The 25,782-nt window shown below is 34.3% G+C and overlaps 1 long non-coding RNA gene across 1 annotated transcript; it reads right to left on the reverse strand.

The window, feature by feature from the left end:
* Window positions 1–10,521: 10,521 nt before the first annotated feature.
* LOC104098451 (uncharacterized) lies at window positions 10,522–14,925 on the reverse strand. Its single transcript, XR_686772.4, has 3 exons — window positions 14,413–14,925; window positions 14,032–14,147; window positions 10,522–11,310 (listed from the first exon to the last, which is right to left on the reverse strand). It is a non-coding gene; the product is annotated as an uncharacterized lncRNA (long non-coding RNA).
* Window positions 14,926–25,782: the final 10,857 nt, after the last annotated feature.

The raw sequence follows: 25,782 nt of genomic DNA on the forward strand, positions 1-25,782 counted from the left end.
GTCTGTAGGAATGAGCTGTCGGATTTAATGGTTGTGTAGTAGTTATGGTGGTATCCGAAAATGGTGGAAGTTGAAAAGTTGGGGTTGACGCAAAGGAGGTCGAAGGAAAGAGTGAACCATGAGGTACAGCTGAAACAGACGGGGAGACGAAGGGAGTCGTACTCCTCCAATTACCTCCTATTGATGAATAACCAGAGTCACGAACAGAGCTGCCCTGAGAAACAACCATTGTGAACCCCAATGCCGGAGAAACAATCGCTCTTCGATCCGCGTCCATCTGTATAAGCAAATGCTCGACCCTTTTACTCGAATCGGAAAGCTCCATTTGTGATGACCCAAAATATCATATTTAAATTTAATAAGAAATCATGTGTTCTAAGACCTCGAAAAGTACCATTTATAATTTCTCAACTTACGTGCGCTATCCATATAATTTATCGGAAAGTTTTTATGTGAAAAATGGATTAAAAGGTGAAATAGAGCGTTACAACGCAATTGAGTTGACTTTAGTTAATATTTTGACCAAACAGAGCTGAATTAGTGTTGTGATAATTTCGGTAGGTCCGTATCATGATTTGGGACTTGGGCGTATGCCCGGAATCGAATTCCGAGGTCCCTAGCCCGAGATATGGAATTTTTGGAATTTTGATGAAAAATTAAAAGTTTGAAAGCTTAATGATTTTTAAGAAATTACTGATGTTGGATATATTGACCCCGGGTCCATATTTTGGTTCCGGATCCCGGTGCAGGTCCAATATAATATTTATGACTTATTTGCAGAATTTGGTGAGAATCTGAGTTGATTTGACGTGATTCGGATGTCCAGTTGTAAAAATATAAGTTTTAAAGTTTTCTTGAAAATTTTCTTTGATTTGGTGTCCGATTCGTAGTTCTTGGTGTTATTTTGGTGATTTGATCGCACGAGCAAATTCGTATGATATTTTAGGACTTGTGTGCATATTTGGTTTGGAGCCTTGAGGGCTCGGGTTGGTTTCGGGTGGTTAACAGATCATTTTCGGACTTAGGAAATCTGGTTTTCTGCAGACATCAGGCTTCTGGTGTGCTCTTCTTCGCGTTCGCGAAGGTACTCTCGCGAACGCGAAGAGCAAATTGGGGCTAGCACATTTTGTGCTTCGCGTTCGCGATAGAGTGACCGCGTTCGCGAAGGCTTAAGGTTCAAAGCTTCGCGTTCGCGACTGAAGGCTCGCGTTCACGAAGGGAAAGAGACTGGCGAGGATTATTGCCTTCGCGTTCGCGAAGGCCAAGCTAGGCAAGCTTCGCGTTCGCGAAGTAGCCCTCGCGTTCGCGAAGTGTAAAATGGGACAGCACAAATTTGTGCTTCGCGAACGCGAGGCACTGACCGCGTTCGCGAAGGGTAAAAGTCCCAGAAACAGAACTTAAGTTCTGAAAAATGGGATTCGTCCCATTTTCAACCTTTTTTCATTTTTGAGCTCGGGTAAGGCGATTTTTGGGCGATTTTTACGGAAAAATATTGGGGTAAGTATTCCTTATCCTATATTGATTATATTTCATGATTTCATACTCATTTATATAATGAATCCGTGAATTTATGGAAGAAAATTCAGATTTTTATAAAATCTTCCAAAAACGAAAATTTAAGATTTGAAGGTCCATTTGACATCGGAATTGAATAATTTTTGTATGGTTGGACTCGTCTCGGAATGGGTATTCGGGTTTCGTAAGTTTCTCCGGGATTTGAGATGTGGGTTCTACTGCCGAATATTTTAATAAATTTCGGATTTTTATCCGAAAAATTAGTAAATTCATATGGAATTAATTCCTATGATTCGTATTGAGTATATTGAATTATTTGTGAATAGATTTGAAGCTTTCGGAGATAAATTTAAAAGAAAAAGCTGTGGTTGAGTAATTGATTGGAATTTACAAAGCGAGGTAAGTGTCGTGGTTAACCTTGACTTGAGAGAATAGAACCCTTAAATTATTTGTTATGTGAAAAGCATGTGAACGACGTATAGGCGAGGTGACGAGTGTCTATACGTCGTGAAATTAATTGTTTGTCTGCTTACTTGATAAATCATAAATTATTTTAAAATCATAAATAAATTATTATAATAATTATTACTCTCCTATTCTTTGTCAAATATAAATTCTTGAATTCCTGCATTAACTGTTATATGCTATTTGAATTATGGGTTTTTAATTGTTATTTGACATTTAGCATATTAAATATTAAACTGCCTATTTTCTCCTTGATTTCCATAATAATTTGCTATTTGTCATTGTTTGTTTCATAATTAAATCATAATTATTGTATGCTTGTTGTATTATAATTTTATATTAATTGTTGCATTTATTGTGAAAATTTCTTCTATATATAAATATACGACAGACTTGATTAAAAGGAATATATTGGGAGAGCGGGTTGCACGCTGCAATATAATTGAATGTGAATATATTGTGAGAGCAGGTTGCACGCTGCAACAGCATTGGTTGAAATAATAATGGGTTTTGACAGTTGAGTTGGCTTCAATTATTATAAATGAGTTACCTGATTTATTTCTATTATTTGTTGTTGTTATTAATATTGCGTACAGGTTAATATAAGCGAACTGCCTTAGCCTCGTCACTACTTCGTCGAGGTTAGGCTCAGCACTTACCAGTACATGGGGTCGGCTGTACTGATACTACACTCTGCACTTCTTGTGCAGATTTTGGAGTTGGTCCCAGCGGCGTACTATAGACTTGCTCGGATTCCAGCTATCAGAGGAGACTTGAGGTATAACTGCATGGCGTCCGCAGTTCTGAAGTCCCCGTCTATTTTACTTTAGTTGTGTGTTTATTTCCAGACAGCTTTATTTTATTCAGACTTTTATTTGTATTTATTCTAGAAGCCCGTGCACTTGTGACACTAATTCTGGGATGGTATTTAGACACCGTTATTTTTATGGATCATTTCACTATATTTCAAACTTTGCTTCCGCTTTTTTCCCCTTGATTATTAATAATTTAAAAATTATTTTAAAATTGGTTAATATTATTCTAACGTTAGCTTGCCTAGCAAGTAAAATATTAAGTGTCATCACGGCCCGAAGGAGGGAATTTCGGGACGTGACACCATTACTGTTGTTTCAAGGAACACCTGTCGCTCTCCATTTAAGCCATACGAAGCTCAGCTTCCTCAGCTGTTGCCGGAGGAGGAAGTACGACCGACGTCTGACTGCCACCCGCCGTACTTTTGTTTTTATCCACCATCGTTAATTGCGCCAAGAACAATTGTAACGTTTGCTAAAAAAGAAATAAAAGGAATTTAAGAAAAGATTCTGATTTTCATTTCATTGACGCTGTACAGCGTGAGTTAGGCACGCGGGTTGAGTTGAGTACAACATTTCATCCACATACAGACGGACAGTCAGAGCGCACCATTCAGATATTGGAAGATATGCTTCGCGCTTGTGTTATAGACTTTGGAGGTTCTTGGGATCAGTTCTTGCCACTTGCGGAGTTTGCTTATAATAATAGCTACCAGTCGAGCATTTAGATGGCTTCATATGAGGCATTATACGGAAGGCGATGCCATTCGCTAGTTGGCTGGTTTGAACCGGGAAAGGCTCGGTTGTTGGGTACCGATTTGGTACAGGATGCCTTGGATAAGGTCAAAATTATTCAGGATCGACTTCGCACAGCTCAGTCTAGGAAAAAGAGTTATGCCGGTCGTAAAGTTTGTGATATTGCATTTATGGTTGGAGAAAGAATATTGCTCCGGATTTCACCTATGAAAGGTGTAATGAGGTTCAGAAAGAAGGGCAAGTTGAGCCCTAGGTATATCAGACCCTTTAAAATTCTTGAAAGGGTGGGTGAAGTAGCCTACAGGATTACATTACCACCTAGTTTATCAGCGGTTCATCCGGTATTCCATATGTCTATACTCCGGAAATATCATGATGATCCATCCCATGTGTTAAATTTCAGCTCATTCCAATTGGACAAAGATTTGACTTACACGAGGAGCCGGTGGCTATTCTAGCCCGGAAGGTCCGACAGTTGAGGTCTAAGAGTTATCCTTCAGTTCGAGCGCAATGGAGAGGTCAGCCGGTAGAGGCATCTACCTAGAAGTCCAAGTCGGACATGCGGAGTAAATATCCACACTTATTCACCAGCTCAAGTATTTTTTTTTTTAACTCCGTTCGAGGACGAACGTTTGTTTTAGAGGTAGAGGATGTGATGACCCAAAATATCATCTTTAAATTTAATAAGTAATCATGTATTCTAAGACCTCAAAAAGCATCATTTATCATTCCTCGACTTGCGTGCGTTGTCCGTATAATTTTTCAGAAAGTTTTTATGTAAAAAATTGGTTCCAGAGCCCGGTGTAGGTCCAGTATAATATTTATGACTTGTCTGCCGAATTTGGTGAGAATCAGAGTTGATTTGACGCGATTCGGACATCCGGTTGTAAAAATATAAGTTTTAAAGTTTTCTTGAAAATTTTCTTTGATTTGGTGTCCGATTCGTAGTTCTTGGTATTATTTTGACGATTTGATCACGCGAACAAGTTCGTATGATGTTTTAGGACTTGGGTGCATGTTTGGTTTGGAGCCCCGAGAGCTCGGGTTGGTTTCGGGTGGTTAACGGATCATTTTCGGACTTAGGAAATCTGGTTTTCTGCAGATTTCAAGCTTCTGGTGTGTTCTTCTTCGCGTTCGCGAAGGTACTCTCGCGAATGCGAAGAGAAAATTGGGGCTGGCACGTTTTGTGCTTCGCGTTCGCGACAGAGTGACCGCGTTCGCGAAGGATTGAGGTTCAAATCTTCGCGTTCGCGACCAAAGGCTCGCGTTCGCGAAGGGAAATAGGCTGGCCAGGATTATTGCCTTCGCGCTCGCGAAGGGCATCTCGCGTTCACGAAGGCCAAGCTAGGCAAGCTTCGCATTCGCGAAGTATAAAATGGGACAACACAAATTTGTGCTTTGCGAACGCGAGGCACTGACCGCGTTCGCAAAGGGTAAAAGTCCCAGAAACAGAACTTAAGTTCTGAAGAATGGGATTCGTCCCATTTTCAACCCTTTTCCATTTTTGAGCTCGGGTAAGGCGATTTTTGGGCGATTTTTACGGAAAAATATTGGGGTAAGTGTTCCTTATCCTATATTGATTATATTTCATGATTTCATACTTATTTATATCATGAATCCATGAATTTATGGAAGAAAAATCAGATCTTTATAAAATCTTCCAAAAACGAAAATTTAAGATTTGAAGGTCTATTTGACATCGGAATTGAATAATTTTTGTATGGTTGGACTCGTCTCGGAATGAGTGTTCGGATTTCATAAGTTTTTTCGGGATTTGAGATGTGGGTCCCACTGCCGAATATTTTAATTAATTTTGGATTTTTATCCGGAAAATTAGTAAATTCATATGGAATTAATTCATATGATTCGTATTGAGTATATTGAATTGTTTGTGAATAGATTTGAAGCTTTCGGAGACAAATTTAAAAGGAAAAAGCTGTGGTTGAGTAATTGATTGGAATTTGCAAAGCGAGGTAAGTGTCGTGGTTAACCTTGACTTGAGAGAATAGAACCCTTAAATTATTTGTTATGTGAAAAGCATGTGAACTACGTATAGGCGAGGTGATGAGTGTCTATACGTCGTAAAATTAATTATTTTTCTGCTTACTTGATAAATCATAAATTATTTTAAAATCATAAATTAATTATTATAATAATTATTTCTCTCCTATTCTTTGTCAAATATAAATTCTTGAATTCCTGCATTAATTGTTATATGCTATTTGAATTATGTGTTTTTAATTTTTATTTGACATTTAGCATATTAAATATTAAACTGCCTATTTTCTCCCTGATTTCCATAATAATTTGCTATTTTTCATTATTTGTTTCATAATTAAATCATAATTATTGTATGCTTGTTGTCTTATAATTTTATATTAAGTATTGCATTTATTGGAAAATTTCTTCTATATATACTTGATTGAAATAAATATACGACAGACTTGATTAAAAGGAATATATTGGGAGAGCGGGTTGCACGCTGCAACAGAATTGAATGTGAATATATTGTGAGAGCAGGTTGCACGCTGTAGCAGAATTGGTTGAAATAATAATGAGTTTTGACTGCTGAGTTGGCTTCAATTATTATAAATAAGTTACCTGATTTATTTCTATTATTTGTTGTTGTTATTAATATTGCGTACAGGTTAATGTAAGTGAACCGCCTTAGCCTCGTCACTACTTCTTCGAGGTTAGGCTCAGCACTTACCAGTACATGGGGTCGGTTGTACTGATACTACACTCTGCACTTCTTGTGCAGATTTTGGAGTTGGTCCAAGCGGCGTACCATAGACTTGCTTGGATTCCAGCTACCAGAGGAGACTTGAGGTATAACTGCACGGCGTCCGCAGTTCTGAAGTCCCCGTCTATTTTACTTTAGTTGTGTGTTTATTTCCAAACAGCTTAATTTTATTCAGACTTTTATTTGTATTTATTCTAGAAACTCGTGCACTTGTGACACTAATTCTGGGATGGTATTTAGACACCGTTGTTTTTATGGATCATTTCACTATATTTCAAACTTTGCTTCCGTTTTTGTTTCCTTGATTATTAATTATTTAAAAATTAGTTAATATTATTCTAACATTGGCTTGCCTAGCAAGTGAAATATTAGGCGTCATCACGATCCGAAGGAGAGAATTTCGGATCGTGACACCATTACGGTTGTTTCAAGGAACACCTGCCGCTCCTCCATTTGAGCCATATGAAGCTCAGCTTCCTCAGCTGTTGCCGGAGGAGGAAGTACGACCGACTTCCGACTGCCGCCGTACTTTTGCTTTTATCCACCATCGTTAATTGAGCCAAGAACAATTGTAACGTTTGCTAAAAAAGAAATAAAAGGAATTTAAGAAAAGATTCTGATTTTCATTTCATTGACACCTTACAATGAGTAGAGAATGTCCTTTTAAACTAGACAATGACAACCTTACAATGAGTAGAGAATGTCCTTTTAAACTAGACAATGACAAATGTTCCTAAAATAACAACCTAATTGAGGAGACAACACGTGTCCCTCTTCTAGAACCTTTTCCTAAGCCTTCCCTCCTAAGGACTAAAATGAAAAATGACTAAACTTAAGGGTTTAAAGATCGCTAACTCTTTTCTAATTACAAAATCTGCTATTAACAAAATACTCCTAAGTCTTCTTCTTCAAGAGTGATGACCTCGGATTGTCACACCCATTAAAATTAGTCTTCTTCTTCTCGGTTAATATACCACCATTCCTGCAATTTCAAGATTCTAGTCCTTCTCCACAAAATTGTTCCATGAATTTTCATCATTTACAGTCATTGTCCGAACCACCACTCCAACCGTCTTCCACCAAGAAAATATCCACCAAAAAGCTTTACTAGAAACCATCTCTATAAATATTACCAATCATTCTTTTTTCTCCCATCTCTCGCTCCTCTCTACTAGCCATAATCGGCCAGCAACACTCTCTTTCCACAAAAAGAAGGAGAGCTAGATCCAGAAGAAAGAAAACCTCTGTCAAAATTCATTTACCAGTGACCCCCTGTTTCTCTTTAAAATTTCACCCGAGACCAGAAAAATCTTTTTCGCTCACCTCATTTTATTAAAATTTCTTCACAGCCTGAGCATATCAGAATCCATAAAATCTAAACTGAACAATATTTTTCGCAAACAAAGAAGATAATGATAAAAAAAGAATCTTTGGCCTGAAATAAAAGACTTCGCCGAGGAAAATTTTCTATCCTGAATAATGCTCTTAATGGGGTTTTAAGGATTGAGAGCCACTTGAATATTGAGAGAAATCAATGGAAGAGGTCATTTATGAACAGAAAAGAGAAAGGAGGAAAGTGATAGCTTGAAAAATAAAAATTGATGTGTGATGTTCATAGAGAATATGGTCAGAAAAGAGAAAAGGGGGGGAAACAAGGTGCAAAGAAAATGGGGAAACTAAAAACATTCTGATGAAAGGGATATATTTTTTGGCTAGAATATTCCGATGAGGTGAAGAAAGAAGGGGAAGGGTAGGATTTTCTAATTTTATTTTTTTTTTTTTTTATTTTCTCTTACTCTTTTTTAATTTTTTTTTGGACACACATAGAGTCCACCATTTCTATTTAATTACGTGGCATTTTTTATTGAAGGGATGCCTTGCCACATTGGAAATCCGTTAGGGTTCGGAATATTTTTGTCTACTTAACGACAGGGATATTTGGACGGATAGTAGAACTAGGGATAAACATGGATAATTTATTAAAGTAAATGGACAAATCTGAGCATTTTCCCTTATTTTTTGGGGTTGTTTTTTAAAATTCGATGTTATTACAGTAATCTGTTTACGTTTAAAATGGTAGAACCGCTTACAAAAACTCTTGTGTACGCCACTGGCTACACTAAACGTAACTCGGAACCCAATTAGGAAGAGCCTAAAAAAGGGATCTTTACATAAGTAGCCGCTCATATTCATTGGTTATTGTTTTTGGTCATATACATAGTTTATGCATTTATTATACATAATTATACACATATAATACATAAATTATGCATACATTATACTTCCATCGGCTATTTTTAGTTTAAGTGATTACGTGGACGGCTATTTGGATTAATTCTTAAAAAAAAGATCAAATGAATGAGGAATCAATCAAAATATCAATAAATACAGAGAAAAAATTACCAGAAGGTTTAGAGTGCCTATGTGAAAATTTGATGTGTGGATGCAATACACAGTATATATCCCCAAACCAGAAGGCAACACTGAAGTTAATACGGTCTTGAGCTTCTGAAAGCTCACCTCACCATCATCGGACCATCAGAACGGAACACTCTTAATTGCTTGCGCTCCGCTCAATTTGCTCTATTTTTCGATTCGTCTCTTCTATACCTTCGATGGTATAAGAGAAAAGTATAAAGACAAAAGTTGTGATAATTAGACTTTTTAAGAAGAGATATTCAGAAAAGTATAAGGCACTCAATAATGTCTGCGTTTGGTGAATGTGATTTGTAAGTCGCAATCAACAAATACGATTTACTCCGTTGCTCGATAATTTAAATCTCCTCGAATGGTAACTCCTTATATATATAATCAACGATTTCCAATTTCTTTAATAAGTAGATCAAGTTATTGTTGCTCTTTTTTAGATACATATAAATTCTCCGAACAAAAATGACTTAAGAAGTGTTTCTCCTCTGATTGTAACCCCTTATATAATCAACAACTGTCTATCTTTTTGATGAATATAAAACCTTATTGTTGCTCTTTGATAAATATAGTTTCAAGTGTGTTAAATATTATTTTTTATCAGTTGAATTTTCTTAGGCACTTAATAAATGTGTGTATGATATATTGAGGAATAACTCATTATTATACAACAATAATAATAACATACCCAATAATATCCCACACTGTGGGATCAATAACTCATTATTATGTATGAGAAAAAATTCTGTTTTTTTAAAGCTTATTCTCTATCCGAAAATTATAAATGAAGAGCTAAGATTTTGAGGAAAAAATTATATATAACAAATAATGAAATTTGTTATTTTTTTCAATTTGACAGGTCAATTTGAAAATTATATGTAACAAATTGTAACTGGTTATAATGTAACAAAATATTAATAGGCGAATAACCAATTATATGTAACAAAATAGGTGACATATTCAAATTGGCCGACTTTGTTTACATATTCAAATTGTAAATAGTTGCAGCTTAGCATTTCCACGATTTAACTTATTGCATTGTACTTTATTATACCTCTTTCAGAGAATAAAATTGATGTTTATGATTATGCATTATGATGAACTCCAAAAACTTCGCACCAAAATAATTAGACAAGAAACTCATGTGCGTGTACAATCTATCCTAGAAAGTGTATGATGTATGAATTTATATAAGTTTTATTCAAATGATAAAATTAGATTTTTAGATCATTTAAATTGCAACTGCAAGTAAGTTTGAATATTAAATATCAATTAATAAACCTGGAAAGATCTAAGATAGAAAATCTGTTGAGGTATAATGAGTTTCATATGCTTTTTAATTACATTATCGTTCCAGCAAATTAGTTGGATCGTAGCTCATTAATTACCCGAAATTCTTAAAACAAAAATATAAACAACAAATTAAATGACACTACATTTACATGTTTCCAATTGTAAAATTTTCAAACTAGTTACCTTCAAAATCAAGTTTTTGGACAACATTAAAGCAAAAATAAAAGCTCCATTTTTTAAAAAACAAATTGGGCTATGAACCATCTCAAGAAGGAATATGAGCATTTTCTATGAGATTCCTAAACAAACAAGTCACCTAATTTTAGGGCATAATTTCTATACTATGATAGTATAAAAAATGTATATCATCAGATCATGCATATTAAATTACACTGATAGTGTGTAAAGCCATTTTGACATGTAAGTAAGTCTAGTTGATGATTAGGACTTCACTAACTTCGCTAAAAAAATCTGATATTTGAAGACGTAATTCACATTGACTGAAAATGATGTACCCAAAACAATTGAAGTATAGACATTAAGGGAAAAATTACTGATTATTAGGAGTACATTTTATAAAGATGGATGTACTCTTCATCAATGCCTACAAAACAACTAAAGGTATTGGAATTGATGAGATCCATTCACTCTTAATAAAAAATCTTCTATTCGAGCCCCGAAAATGAAGATATCTTTGGTAGAGAATACTTTCTTCCTTTAATGAATCATATGCAGAATCTGAATTATTCGGACCAATAATACCAAATACCAAATGATTATACCAAAAAAAGATACTAACTGATAATGAAAAGGAAAAAAAGAGAACAAAATACCAAAACTGTTATAAAACAATAAAAGAAGAAGAGCATTACGGAGAAAAGTATAGAGGGAATTCTTATTGAATTTTGGGATAAATTACAATGAAATAGAACCCTTCTATTTATAGGGAAAAAGTGACTTAGCCACCAAGTAACAACCCTAAAGTCTCTCTAAAATATAGTCATTCACCATAAATAAAATATTATTTATAACACTCCCCCTTGAATGTCTATTCAATATATAATGTGCCTCGTTAAAATCTTAACTAAAATAAAATCTGGTAGGAAAAGATTCTAGTGAAGGAAAAAGAGGAAACATATCTAACAATACAGTCTTTTGGTTGCCTCGTTAAGACCTTGCAAGAAAAACCCAGTAGGACAAAATCTTGTAAGGAAAAAAGAGTACAACGCGTATTAACTCCCCTTGATGAGAGCATCAATTCACATCCTTGAACCTTCGCATTCCAATTTTGTGCACCATCTTCAAAATATCATTGATAGAGATTTGATACATAAATCAGTCATATTAACTTGAATGAACATCATTCTTGATAGATATATAATGTCTTTATAAACTGCCGTGGAATGGCCTTTTCAATAGCTCCATAGAGGTAAAAAATTCTCACTATCACATTATCATGCTTATAGTTATAGCAAGATGCATTGTGCATAAATTGCATCGAGGATGTGGTACTTCAAGATCAAGAATTGTATATGCTTCAAGCAATTGAAATCCTTCGGGGATTATCATATAAGTATAGTCAAATAAGTCATATAAATAGACTTCAGATGCATATCAAGTTTTCATGTCATGTTAGACATATAAAATAGATAAAAGTAATTGCACATACCATTGACTTTATACTTTCAAGTGTTTGAACTACATGTCCAAAATTATACGTCTTTCATATGAAACTAATTCATTGTTTCTCCAGACTTAAGATCCTCTTATGTATTTAGCGTTATCATATATGTCGTCGACAAATATTATATATCGGTTCCAATATATTTTTCATAGAGACATAACATAGAGATCTCTTCATTCATTTCTGCTACCTGAACCTCTCCTGAGATTTTATAAAGTATTATGTCATGTGATCTTCTAGATCACTTGCCTCCTTTATGATCATTTTGATCATTTGCTCATCTTCTTTATCAAGAAGTTTATTTGAAACCGATTTGTCTATATGCTTTAAGCGTACCATATACTTTGTTCTTCTAGGACTTAATAGGAGCATTTTAAGTGAGAATATAGTTACTTTCTTTGGGTCAGCAAATGCGTCTTGTATACTTTGCAATATATTGCAAATGAATTATCTTTTTATGAACTTCAAATTCATATTATCTTATTCGAGGATCTAGATGTAGAAATGATAATTCATTCCACGTAACTTTTTCTCAACTGTTTATCTTGTCTCCCCCTCGTGTTAGAAAAACTAACTTGCTTCCTCAACTTTGGGAACTCATCTTTGTGCATTGTGGTGTTAACCAAAATATACACCGCACATCAATAATAATAAGATGAAATTATTTGGTTCCTGACTCTGAACCACTTGTGAGGGGAGAATGTAATATACTTTTGAGTATAATGTATGTCAAACTAATATAGATAACTTTGTTCTCATAAGCAATAATTTAACTATTAAGTGAAGGCACTCAATAAATTATTTTGCTAAACCAGATGTGATATAAACTAACTTATCAAGATGAACTGTCTTGAATAGAAAATCTAGAAATTATGCTCTAAATTAAATTATTGAGCAAGTTACCTCACAAACACCAAGTTGCGGGTAAATAATAACCGCACATGTAACCATCTCATAGATGCATCTTTATAAGGTTTACATGGCAGGTGAATGAGCTCATATTCACCTTTGATAAATTTCATAATTCAAGGGATTCATTCCCAATTTTAGTTGGTACAATAATCGCGAGAACAAGCAATATAAGAGAATTCATAAAGAATCTTCTTCAACACTTACCCATGTTAATTCTCATTTATTTTATGCATCTAAATCAAGATTGCTCAATAGGCCATGCTTGATAAAATTGTCTGTATTAGTAAACTTCAGGTTTACATCATGGCATGTGCAATTATGAATAAACTCCAAGTTTATTATGATATGAGTTTTTATATCAATAAACTTCTACTTTATTGTGGTATTCTTTTGTTTGTGTTGTACAAACTGAAGAATAAAGCGGGTAGCTTTTCACATACATATCACCCGCTACTACTTGTAGTAATATAAGATATTGAAATTTTCCTTTATTTATAGTCTCAATATAACCAATCGCTTTTGCGAATACTTTAGAAACTCAATAAGTTTCTTTGAGACTTACTACAATATAATGCCTTGTTGATAATCAATTTTGTTCCTCCAAAATAGTAATAATTGGCTCTTCCAGAGCTCTCAATTAATTTTGTACTACCACATATTCATCAACATCTATATGGTGAATATCTCTTTTAAAGAGAAAGTTATACCACTATGGTTATGGTCAAAATTATATGTAAGACCTGTTTCTTGCATTACCGTTGTCTTTTAATAATCACATTCCCAAAATATTTTGGCGTACAATAAGTACGTGACCAATGACCATTTACGCCATAATAATGACATTATTTTCTTATTTCCTCTCAAACCTCCTTTTAGAGGTGAGTGTGGTATATACAACTAGCACGCTCATATTCTTCCAAAAATAAATATGTATTCATAAATCACATGTTGTCACATTCACATCATGAATAGACTATAGTTATATATATGTGCTTTACAAAATCTCATGTCAAATCGATGACAAATATTACTTTCACATAGTGAAAGATTATTTTGAGAATACTTATTGTTCTCATTACCACAATGATGACGATTATAATTTCGTCTATTGCCATCGTCCAAATCCATTGATACATTCATGGTGATAATTTTGTTTCTTTCAGACGTATCAAATACTGCTATCACATTCTCTTAAGGGAATGAGAATGAAGCAAATTCAATGGGACAGGTTTTCACTTCTTGTGCTCACAATCATACATGAATTTGATCATGGCAAGACATAAAAATTTTACCACTTTTAGTGGTTATAATTTCTTACAAACTTTATTAGAGTTATAATCAAAATTTATTGTTTTTACTTGTATTTAAAATCAAATTATAGAATTTTAAGAATTCAAAAGAGAAAAATAAAGTAAAATACTTACTTTAAATCCAGAATTTAATCATGAAGGAAGTTCATGGAACAATTGGCAATTATTATGCTCAATCCCAAAGCTTCTACTCAACCCAAAGCTTCTACTCAATTGGTTAGAGTCTTGTGCTGATAACGTGTTATAAAACAATAAAAGAAGAAGAGTGTTAAAGAGAAAAGTAGAGAGGGAATTCTTATTGAACTTTGGGATAAATTACAATGAAATAGAATCTCTCTATTTATAGGGGAAAAATAACTTAATCACCAAGTAATAACCCTAAAATCTCTCTAAAATATAGACATTCACATAAGATAATATTTGTAACAAAAACAAGGAATCTCACGATATATATTCGAAGGCAAACAAATGAAGAAAATAGTCAAAAATGCGTACATTTGTTTAAAACTCATGATCGATCCATTATTTCTGGAACTGGGCTCTCTGTAACGCTTTCTAAAGATGGTTTCCACTTAGAATCTCTTCTTTCTCTTCTTCTTTTTATTTCTCCCAAACAATCATCTAAATTTTTTCCGTCTTTGAGTTTCAACTGAAGCAATAACTTTTCTAGCTCTTCTTTACTCAAAACAATCTTTATTCTCATACTATTATTTCCTTTTATCTCTGTTTCTGTTTTTGCCTTGAGAATTTCACTTGTTTTTTCCTCTGTTTCTAGTTCTTGAATACTTTCCTCTATTTCTTCCCTTCGTAAACATGCTTCCATGCAATTTCCCATTATATTGGAAACACTGGTAAATCGTTCTTTCTTCTAAGAAATGGATTTTTTTTAATAGTAATTTGCTGTTTCTGAGCTGAAAGAAGAGGAAGAAAAAGCAGCCAAAACCAATAATTTTGAGAGAGAGAGAGAAAAGAGAAAATTTTGAAGTGTTAACTATAGTGCATGTGATGGTGATTAGACTTCATATATAGAAAGAATAAACACGTATTGAATAAAATATTGTATTAGTTAATTAATACGAGGGACTTTGCTTTTTTGCTATGATCATCTCATAGAGAGAATTACTACACAAACTAATTTAAATTCGTGTTGTATTTAATCTATTTAAAAAAAAATAAAAAATTATCAAGAATTGTTTCATTCTTAAATCTCTAACATTAAATTCTGCAATTAAAAGTTGAGAGATCTTATTCATCCAGACACATATAAGTAGTGAACTCGTTATTCCCAACTGCCACGCGTCCTTCCAGGTCATGCTAGAGCCTAAGACGTACCGTGTTGCACCGCCTTCGTATCGTCAAATTATAAGATTTAAAAGCTTGTCCTATTAAAGTTGTAAATTTGAATAGTTATGAACTTTTCAAACAATTTGAAAATTGAAACGCCCCAAATTAAAATAAAAAGAGTGTTATATTAAACAAAATTAAAGACTATATTTTTCTATATATATAATGTATTAGTGCAGTTTGAAGTGATCAGTTTATGCCCTTTGACTAATATTAACTTGTAAACGTTTGATTTGTAAATATTTTCTGTATTTATTAAACACATAAAAATAAGTAAAAAAGGAATTCTTATATAAATAGTCAGTAAAATTAACTATTTATTTTTTCGAACCGATATATATAAATAATACATAAATTATAAATATATTATATATTTATCGATTAATTTTAATTTAACTTATTGAATGGACGGTTATTTAAGTCAATTATTTAATACTTTATAATATTTTAATTAGCTTATAAACTTACCTCCCAAATATTAATTAGCTGCGGAGAAGGGTTGGGGTAGAGAGTAGGCAGCGATATAAATGTCGGTATTGAGTTTCATGGAAAGAGAATACTATTGCTATTCCAACATGTCAGATTTTGTCCCACTTAATATTTTTATCTTTGTTGAATATTCTTTTCCAATAGCTAGTTAGCTAGAATTGAATCACTAATAATATTTGATTTTGTCCTACTTCGTACTTTTATCTTTTTTCTTTCGTGAATATTCTTTTACTTTCCAGTATGTAGCTAGCTGGAAATTGTACTACTACCGCCATTCGAGCTTTGCTTTAGTGTTAGGAACGCAATATATTATATGTATGTAAGTTAAATGCATGTTACCTAAATAAAACTTGACTTTTAAGTAAAAAAAAAAAAAGTATAAAAATGAGCCTATTATTCACAGAGTTTCAAATTTTGCATAATTGGTTCTTAAAGACTTATAGGTTATATATAAAAAATATTGCATTATTACTATTCAATAGTATTCATCAAACGTGCAATACCTAAGGGTGTGACATGTAGTCATCGATGAAATGTGTGGAGAACGAAAGACTCGGAAGTTCAAATATGAAAAAAAACAAAAGACGCCAGAACACCACTATCATAAAAAAAATCAACTAACGCGCATATTTTCAAGCAAGTATTCATTTCGTACATGCAATAATTCGTCATCTTACTCTTTTGATTAGCTTAAAAAAAGAAAGAAAAAGGAGCATTGGTTCCCCCTTGGTTATATCCATTATTGAAGGCAAGAACAGTTGACAATTAATTAATGCTGCAGCTTTAATTTGCTAAAATGTGAATGCAGAAAAGCAAAAGGCTAATCATAACAGAAAAAGTCCTTTCTATGCTGCATGCATGTGATGGACTGCAGTCCCACCTTCACCTCCAAAGTACAACTGTCCCTCTTTCCTTCCCCTCTCTTTCCTTCCCCACATTATACACAATAAGGATTAAGGAGAGAGCCTACGTAATAAATTAAGGATGACAAGTGGGTCGGGTTGGATTCGGGATCGCAATTTAATGGGCTAAATGAACTGAGACCGTTTGGCCCGCTAGAGGTGGGCTCGTGCCGGTCTCATGAGCCGGTTCTTAGCTAGGAACCGCTAGGATCGGGCCCATCGGGACCGGTTCTTTGGCAAGCCAAACGGGCCCAACGGATATTTTTGCCAAACGGGCCCAACGGATATATATATATATATTTTAAAAAACGTTTGGCTTTTGAAAAAAAGAGCCGTTGGGTATTTAAAAAATAGTCATTTAACCCCCCTCCCCCAACTTAATTTTAACCCCAAACTTTTTATTATTATATTTTTTCCCTATTTTCTACTATAAATACCTCCTCATTCTTTCATTTTCTTACAAAATCAATATCAATCTATCAAAATCTCTCTCTAATTTTCTTCTATACTTTCTATAATTGTTTGCTTTATCAAAAAAAAAATAGTGAAACAATTGTGAGGTTGCTACTATTGCTTACTTTATTCCAAAAAATATTGAGGTTGTTACAATTTGTGAAAAAATTGTGAAGTTGGTGAATTGGAGTCTTCAAATCTTCAACGATAATCAATTTTCAACAAGTTGTTCATCAATTCGGTAAACTCGTTCCAACTCTTAAGTCTTAATATTATAGTTTTGTTTGTTTTATTTATTTGCTATTACTTGATTAATTAAGATGTCTTCCTTAAGAAATATTTTTGGTAAAAGAAAGAATAAGGGATAATCCAAGACTGGCGAATCTAGTGGTATTGTTGTTCCCTCCCCCTGCACCCAACTCCCCGAACCAAACCCCATACCTATCATAAACATATTACTCTTGATACCGATAATAGTTTATTATAATTTAGCGACACTAAATTTTGCCATAATATTACACCTCGTGAACAATTAGACCATTAATTAATGAATGATCTCTATTCTAATAATTATAATACTATTGATGGAAATGATGATGAGGAATTTTGCCATAATATTGCACCTAATGTTAAAATGCTTGTTGATTTTTTAAATCCTTGTATAAAATTAGGAGGTCCTCAATTTTGGTATGACACTGTTTATAATAGTTTAGCACTTGAAGATGATGAGTTGCCTAAACTTCCGGAAGCAATAGCCTCAATTAGAACAAATGATGAAACTATTTATAATGCTTATCAAGTTGCATTAAATCATGCTAGACCAAATGTTCCAACTCCTTCTTCTTCTGATTCTCAAACTTCTAAAAGAACTGTGAGAGTAAGAGGACTTAGTATTTGGGCGGGTTTTAGGGGTTCTTTTGGTTCTAATAGTAATGATTTTTCACAACTAAATAAGCTTGAAGCTTATTTGTCGCAACAACTTATGGAAGTGAATCCCGACGACACTTTTAATATTTTGCAATAGTGGAAGGACAAAGAAAAATACTTTTCGGTTCTTTCAAGGATGGCCCGAGACATTTTAACTATTCAAGCTTTAACAGTGGCATCGTAGAGCTCTTTCAGTGAAGCAAAACTTCAAATCGGTGATCATACAGCGTCTATGAGGGATAACTTGAAAAAATCAGTACTTTTCAGAGATTGGATCCGTTCGGAAAGAAGAAATTTTGGACTTACTGAATCACAACCAGAGGTAGACAAAGCTTACAAAGAAATGCTAGCTGAACTTGCTAAGGATGCTGCTTCACCCGGCAATGGAAATGGTGATGACCAAGCTACTTTTTCGCCACCACCAACGGAACTTTCTCCGAACCTTGAAGGATTTATGAAGTTTGTATGAGATAACATGTAACTTGTATGAACAAAAATTAGTATGTATTATGTAACTTGTATTTTGGCACTTCTTGATTAGTTCCTTTTTCTTCTTAATGGTGGTATTAGCACAAGTGTTTTAAAAGGCATTTTCGGGGCGAGGCGTACCAAAAATACCCTGGGATGATGGTGTGGGACGAAAGTCTCAAAAGGCATATGCCCGGGCGTTCGGGGCGTACGCCCGGGCGTTTGAGGCGCGTTTGTTTTAGTGAGAAGTAAATCCTAGAGACTTTTTCAAATTAAAACAAAATTTGTTGAATAAGTCGTTCATATAATACCCAAATTCTCAAAAGTCAGTTTGGTAATTACTCAAAAGGTTTTAAAAGGAACTCAAAAGTATTAAATTTAAAAGTCAAGACCTTTTTTATTGATTGAATCCCTAATTCATGGTCTTTCCTAATTCTTTATCTTGTGTGCTAATATCTCCCAAAAGCAATGAATATTTATTTTTTTCAAATACAAAGAGAGCTTTATTCTCCTTCATAGCAGCAAGTTCAAAATTTAAATTGCAGGGTAATCATCCTTTTTGTTCCTCCATGTAGAAAACTTTATTCTTTTAGACTCAAGTTACTTGTGTTTGCAAGTAGCGTATAATAGATTGTTTGGCTAATTTTTTTGTGGGGATATATATATATATATATATATATATATATATATATATATATATATATATATATATATATATATATATATATATATATATAATTTTCTTCAATTTTTATGCAATTTTACCTGTTTATAAATATTTACTATCATTATATTATTTTATAAAATGTTAAAAATTAAATACCTATGGGGCTTACGCCTCGCTGATGCATATGTAAAACGTGTAACAACCCGACTTGTTATTTTAAGAATTTACGCCTCGTTCAGCTACTAAAGGTCTCGAGCAGTTTCGTAATATATATTATGACCCGCGTGTGTGGTCGAGTTTGATTTTCGGAAGATTCGGAATTAAATTTAAAGAAAAATTCTCATTTTGAAGCTTAAATGGAAAGAGTTGACCGGAGAGTTGACTTTTAAGCAAACGACCTCGGAATAAAATTTTGATGATGTCAATAGTTTCGTATGGTGATTTCGGAGTTAGGCGTGTGTCCGTGATTTGGATTTGGAAGTCCGTAAGATAATTCGGTGCATTTTGGAGAAAGTTGGAAAATAGAAAATTTTTGAAAAGTTTAACCGAGAGTTGACTTTTTGATATCGGATCGGAATCCAATTCTAAAAATTAAAACAGTTCCATTATGTCATTTATGACTCGTGTGCAAAATTTGAAGTCATTCCGGATTGATTTGATACGTTTCGGCGCAAAATATAGAAGTTGGAAGATTTAAAAACTCATAATTCGATTTGATGCGTGATTCGTAATTTCGGTGTTGCCTGATGCGGTATGAAGCCTCGACTAAGTTTGTATTGTATTTTGTGACATATTGGTATAATTGGCTAAGGTCCTGAGGGCCTCGAGTGGATTTCGGAAGGTAAATGAAATGGATTTCGGATAAAGAGGGTTGCTGAAAATTTCTGTTGCAGAGCTGTTCGCCAGAAATTTTTGGTGCGTGGAGCAAACTTTGGAAGCTTATATATCGCAATTTATAAGGAATCGAAAAATTATCAAAACATAAAAGTTGTAATCTTTTGATTCTAGTTTCCAGAAAATTAAACCATTCAACATTTGGAAATTTGTACATAAAGTTATGATCGATTAAATGAAGGCTGGTGCAAGAAAGTTCTGGTGTGGACTTTTAGTGACGGAAAATGGACTTTTAGCGACGGATGGGCAGAAACTTAAGGATCAAAAATGGTCATTTCCTTCATTTCATTTTGAATTTTTTGAGCACGGGTTTTGGACGATTTTTGGGCGATTTTCACGAAAAATCATTGGGGTAAGTGTTCCTTATCCTATATTGATTATATTTCATGATTCCATACTCATTTACATCATGCATCCGTGAATTTATGGAAGAAAAATCAAGATTTTTGTAAAATCTTCCAAAAACGAAAATTTAAGATTCAGAGGTCAAGTTGTTATCGGAATTTGATAAAATCAGTATGGTTGAACTCATATCAAAATGGGTATTCAGATTTTGTGAAAATTATGTCGGGTTCCGAGAGGCGAGCCCCGCGTTGACTTTTGTTGACTTTTTAGAATAAATTTTCAAGTCGACGTTTTATTATCCGGAATTATTTTTGATGAATTTTAATGAAGTTATACAATTAATTTGGATAGATTTGAGGTGTCTGGAGGTCAATTCAAGCAAGAAGGCTATTTTGGAATATCGGCCTAACTTCAAAAAGGTAAGTGTCTTGCTTAACATCGAGTGGGGGAATTACTCCTTAGGCATCGAGTCTTATGTGCCATTTGTGAAATATGAAAAGCCGTGTACGCGAGGTGACGAGTACGTACTCGGGCTTATATGTGCAAAATTTATTGAGTTAAAGTCTTGGGCATATTCTGTAGTAAACTTGATAATTGTTGGTATATATTTAATCATCTAATGCCATGCCTCAAATCACAATTATTGAACTTATTTTTATATGACAATTCAATGTAATTATTACTTGTATAGTTATGTGATTTCCGTGAGTTTGATGGTTTGATATTTCTTGGAATTTGATTTCATTATGAATTTTCCCTATGCAAATAATTAATTAGGTAAGCTTAAGAAGAAGTGTTAATATAATTATCTAAATTTGGATTAATGAAGGTGTGCCCTATGTTGATTATTTTTCTATCTATGTTGATTGTTTTTGAGATTTTATATACATTGTGTGGAGCCTTGGGCTTATTTGTTGTGAAATTAATTGATTTTGTTATACCCTTGGAATTGGTTGTGGCCATTGAGCAAATTGTGATATGAATTGATTTTTGTTACGTTGCCATGATAATATTCCATGTAAATTGTTGTGTTAATTGAGTTATCATTTTGAGGATATAAGGGTGGCATCTCACTGTTGATATTGTGTGGGCATAAGTGAGGTATTTCACTGTTGTCATGTGTGTTGGGGTATTATGTAGGTGGAGCGATAAGGGTGGCTATAGAAGCGATAAATGTGGCTATTGATATTATGAGGGTTGAGGGATAAGGGAGGTTACTATAAGAGTAATAAGGGTGGCTATTGTCAGAGATGATATGTAATGATTATGTGGAGTGGTTGCATTGGTGATTTTATGTGATGTTGTGATTTTTCTAGTGTTTATTTTTATAGCTTGTGCAATTTGTCTTGTTGTTGGTAAATTGATAATAGTCTGATTTATGTTGAAATTGGGAGCATGTGGCTATTGCCAGGCGGATTATGAAAAGAAATATGGGCACAAGGTGCCGTGAGTAAATAATGATGATATTGGCACGTGAATTGTCCGTGCAGTTGAGATATGAAACGTGGGCATGAAGTGCCGGAAAAAATATGATGGTTTTATTATTGGTACGTGAACTGTCCGTGCAGATGTGATATAAAAAATGGGCACGTGGTGCCGGAAAAATATGATGATTTAATTATGGACACGAAGTGCCGTAAAAATATGAAAAAGGTTGAGACCCGTACTTTTATGATTATGAAATGAGATGTCACATGGTGACTTTTAATTGAAAGAATTATATTCAAAATATTTATTTGGAAGGATTTTTATTTAAAAAGTGGTATTTGAATGAGTTGTATTTGAAAGATATTTATTTAAAGAATTTATATTTGAAAAAAATTTATTGAAATAATTGTATTTGAAATATATTTATTTGAGAAAATTATATTTGAAAAATATTTATTGAAAGAATTATATTTGAAAGATATTTATTTGAGAAAATTATATTTGAAAGAGAGTTATTTAGAAGAATTATATGTGAAAGATATTTATTTGAAGAACTCGATTTGATTGGGTGTACTTGTATTTATTATTTGTTGAGCAATATTAATAATATTTTTGTTGCCATGCCAGGCATATCACTGGTTGATTTGTGTTGCCCTTATTGTTATTTGTTTTCTATTATTTTGTATATCTTATTGCACAGGCTATTAGACCAGTGAATGTCTTGACTGTACCTTATCTCTACTCCACTGAGGTTAGTCTTGATACTTACTGGGTAGCGACCGTGGTGTACACATACTACACTTCTGCACATTTTGTGTAGAGCCAGGTATTTGAGCTATCGGACTCAGACAGAGTTAAAGTGTGATCGCAAGGATTTAAGGTAGAGCTGCTTGGCCGTTGCCGTCCCTTGGAGTCTTTTCGTTTTATTGTATTGTTAATTATTAATCAAACGATATTGAGTATTCGATCCTTGAGATCATTTCATGTATTTAGTTAGAGTTCGTGACTCAGTTGTCACAACCTGAAATTTCCCACCGACGGGACCGTGATGGCGCCTAACATTTCACTTGCTAGGCCAGCCAACGTTAGAGAATCATTAACCAATTCCTTATTTCCATTCAACAATTAACAATAAATAACTAAGATGAAATATAATAAGTGCAGAATATCATAAATTTGTATTAACTATTACCATCCGGATCTGGAGTCGCAATTCACGAGCATTCTAGAATTTACTACAAGTAATAGTCAGAAAGAAATACAACTGTATAAATGAAAGAAACAGTAGAACAAAAGGGATAGACGAGTACTTCAAGGTCTGTGAACGCCGACAGATCTACCTTGAGTCTCCGGAGAGCAGACCAATGGCATAATCTCGATCAACCTGAGCCGGTATCAAACTCTGCACAGAAAGTACAGAGTGCAGTATCAGTACAACCGACCCCATGTACTGGTAAGTGTCGAGCCTAACCTCGACGAAGTAGTGACGAAGCTAAGGCAAGGCACCTATAAATCAACCTGTACAATTTAACAATGTATATACACATAACAGAAATAAAGAACTAAACAGAAAATGTCGGGAGGGGAACATACTGAGGGAAATACAAGATAAAGGATTACAACAGAATGATCACCGGAGCAGTCAATATACCATGAATCAACAGGACTAGTGATACAGTAAGAAAAAATGCACGGCATCACCCTTCGTGCTTTTACTCTCAATCTCACAATAAAAATCAATAGAAACGACACGACATCACCCTTCGTGCATTAACTCTCATATCATGGTACGACATCACCCTTCGTGCATTAATACTCACAATATGGCACGTCATCACCCTTTGTGCATTAACACTCACAATATGGCACGGTATCACCCTTCGTGGATTAATATTCACAATATGGCACAGCATCACCCTTCGTACATTAACACTCACAATATGGCACGATATCACCTTTCGTGCATTAACACTCTCCCTTACCAGAATGCAATGCATAAATATCAACATGGAGATAGAATAGCAAGTACAAACCTTACCTCAACATTTGGTTCCATAACATCAATCTCAACTTTGAAATAAAAACTCAATTATCACCAGAAAATTCGTAAACATGATGAGAACGATAAATTGAACAACACTAGTATAACACATCGTAATTAGGCATAGGATTGAGACAATATAAGAAAAACTAAGAAACATGAAAACCAGGTAAATTGGCGGCGCATAAGTACTCGTCACCTCACATATACACCGCTCACATGAATTTCACTTAGCAAGTAATCTAAGGTTCCTAATTCCCTCAAGTCAGGGTTAGACATAACACTTACCTCGCTCCGAAGATCACTTAATTCTCGATCACAACTTTTTCTTTGGAATTCACCTCCAAACCACTCGTATCTATTCAAAAATGACTCAATAATATCAAATATTGCTAAAGGAATCAATTATATTTGCATAAATTAAATTTCCTAAATTTTCCTCCAAAAAGTCGAAAATCGACCCCAGGCCCGCTTGGTCAAAACCTCGAGGTTCGGACCAAAATTCATTTATCCATTCACCCCCGAGCCCGAATATATAATTAATTTTGGAATCCGACCTCAAATTGAGGTCTAAATCCCCAAATTTCTGAAATCCCTAGTTTTTACCCAAAACCCCTAATTGTACCATGAAAACCTTAGATTTTAGGTTGAAATCTTGTAAAATGTAGTGAAAGATTGAAAGAAACCAGTTTAGAATCACTTACCTATGATTTGGGGAAGAGATGGTCTTTGAAAAATCGCCTCTTGTGTTTTAGGTCTTGAAAATTTGGGAAATGAATGAAAATTCCCGTCCAAAAGTCATTTTGTTCAGCCGCAGACGTCGCATTTGCGACCTGAGCTTCGCAATTGCGAAGGGGCTATCGCAATTGCGAAGCCTTCACAATCCTGCTGCCCTTCACAAATGCGAGGAAAGTGTCGCAACTGCGATCATTGACCTCGCAAATGCGGACAAAAGATCGCATTTGCGATCCATACCCCTCCCAGACACTCTTCGCAAATGCGAAGAAAAATTCGCAATTGCGAACACAGGCTGGCCCAACTTCTCTTCGCATTTGCGATGAGAAGTTCGCAAATACGACTTCAACAGTGATCGCAAATGCCAACCCCGACCTCGCATTTGCGAGGTCTGAGGCCTGCAACACAGCTGAAGCACACCAGCTATTTTTCTAAGTCCAAATCACTCCGTAGCCTATGCAAAACTCACCCGAGCCCTCGGGGCTCCAAACCAAACATGCACACAAGTCTAAAAATATCATACGAACTTGCTCGCGCGATCAAATCGCCAAAATAATACCTAGAACTACGAATTTAGTACCAAATCAAATGAAATTCTCAAAAACACTTTAAAATTTATATTTTCTCAACTGGATATCCGAATCACGTCAAATCAACTCCGTTTCTCACCAAATTTCACACACAAGTCTTACATATCATAATGAACCTGTATCGGACTCCGGAACCAAAATACAGACCCAATACTAACAATGCCAATTATTAATCAATTCTTAAAAATAAATAATTTCCACACTTTTAATTTTCATCAAAAATTCATAACTCAAGTTAGGGATCCCCGAATTCAATTCCGGGCATACGCCCAGGTTCAATAATTCGATATGGACCTACCGAGACCGTCAAAGCACGGATCCGGGCCCGTTTACCAAAAATGTTGACCGAAGTCAACTAAAATCAACTTTTAAGGTAGAAATTCTTATTTTCATCAATTTTCAACATAAAAGCTTTTCGAAAACCTGTCCGGACTCTGCACGCAAATCGAAAAGGGTAAAAAATAAGATTTTTAAGGCTTAAGAGCGCAGATTCGAGTTCTAAAACATAAGATGACCCTTTTGGGTCATCACATCAGTACTACCAGTCTTGGGAGGTTATTATATTCATATTTGTTCCGCTGT

Source organism: Nicotiana tomentosiformis, chromosome 1 (genome assembly GCF_000390325.3).
Source record: "Nicotiana tomentosiformis chromosome 1, ASM39032v3, whole genome shotgun sequence".
In the NCBI taxonomy this organism is placed as follows: Eukaryota; Viridiplantae; Streptophyta; class Magnoliopsida; order Solanales; family Solanaceae; genus Nicotiana; species Nicotiana tomentosiformis.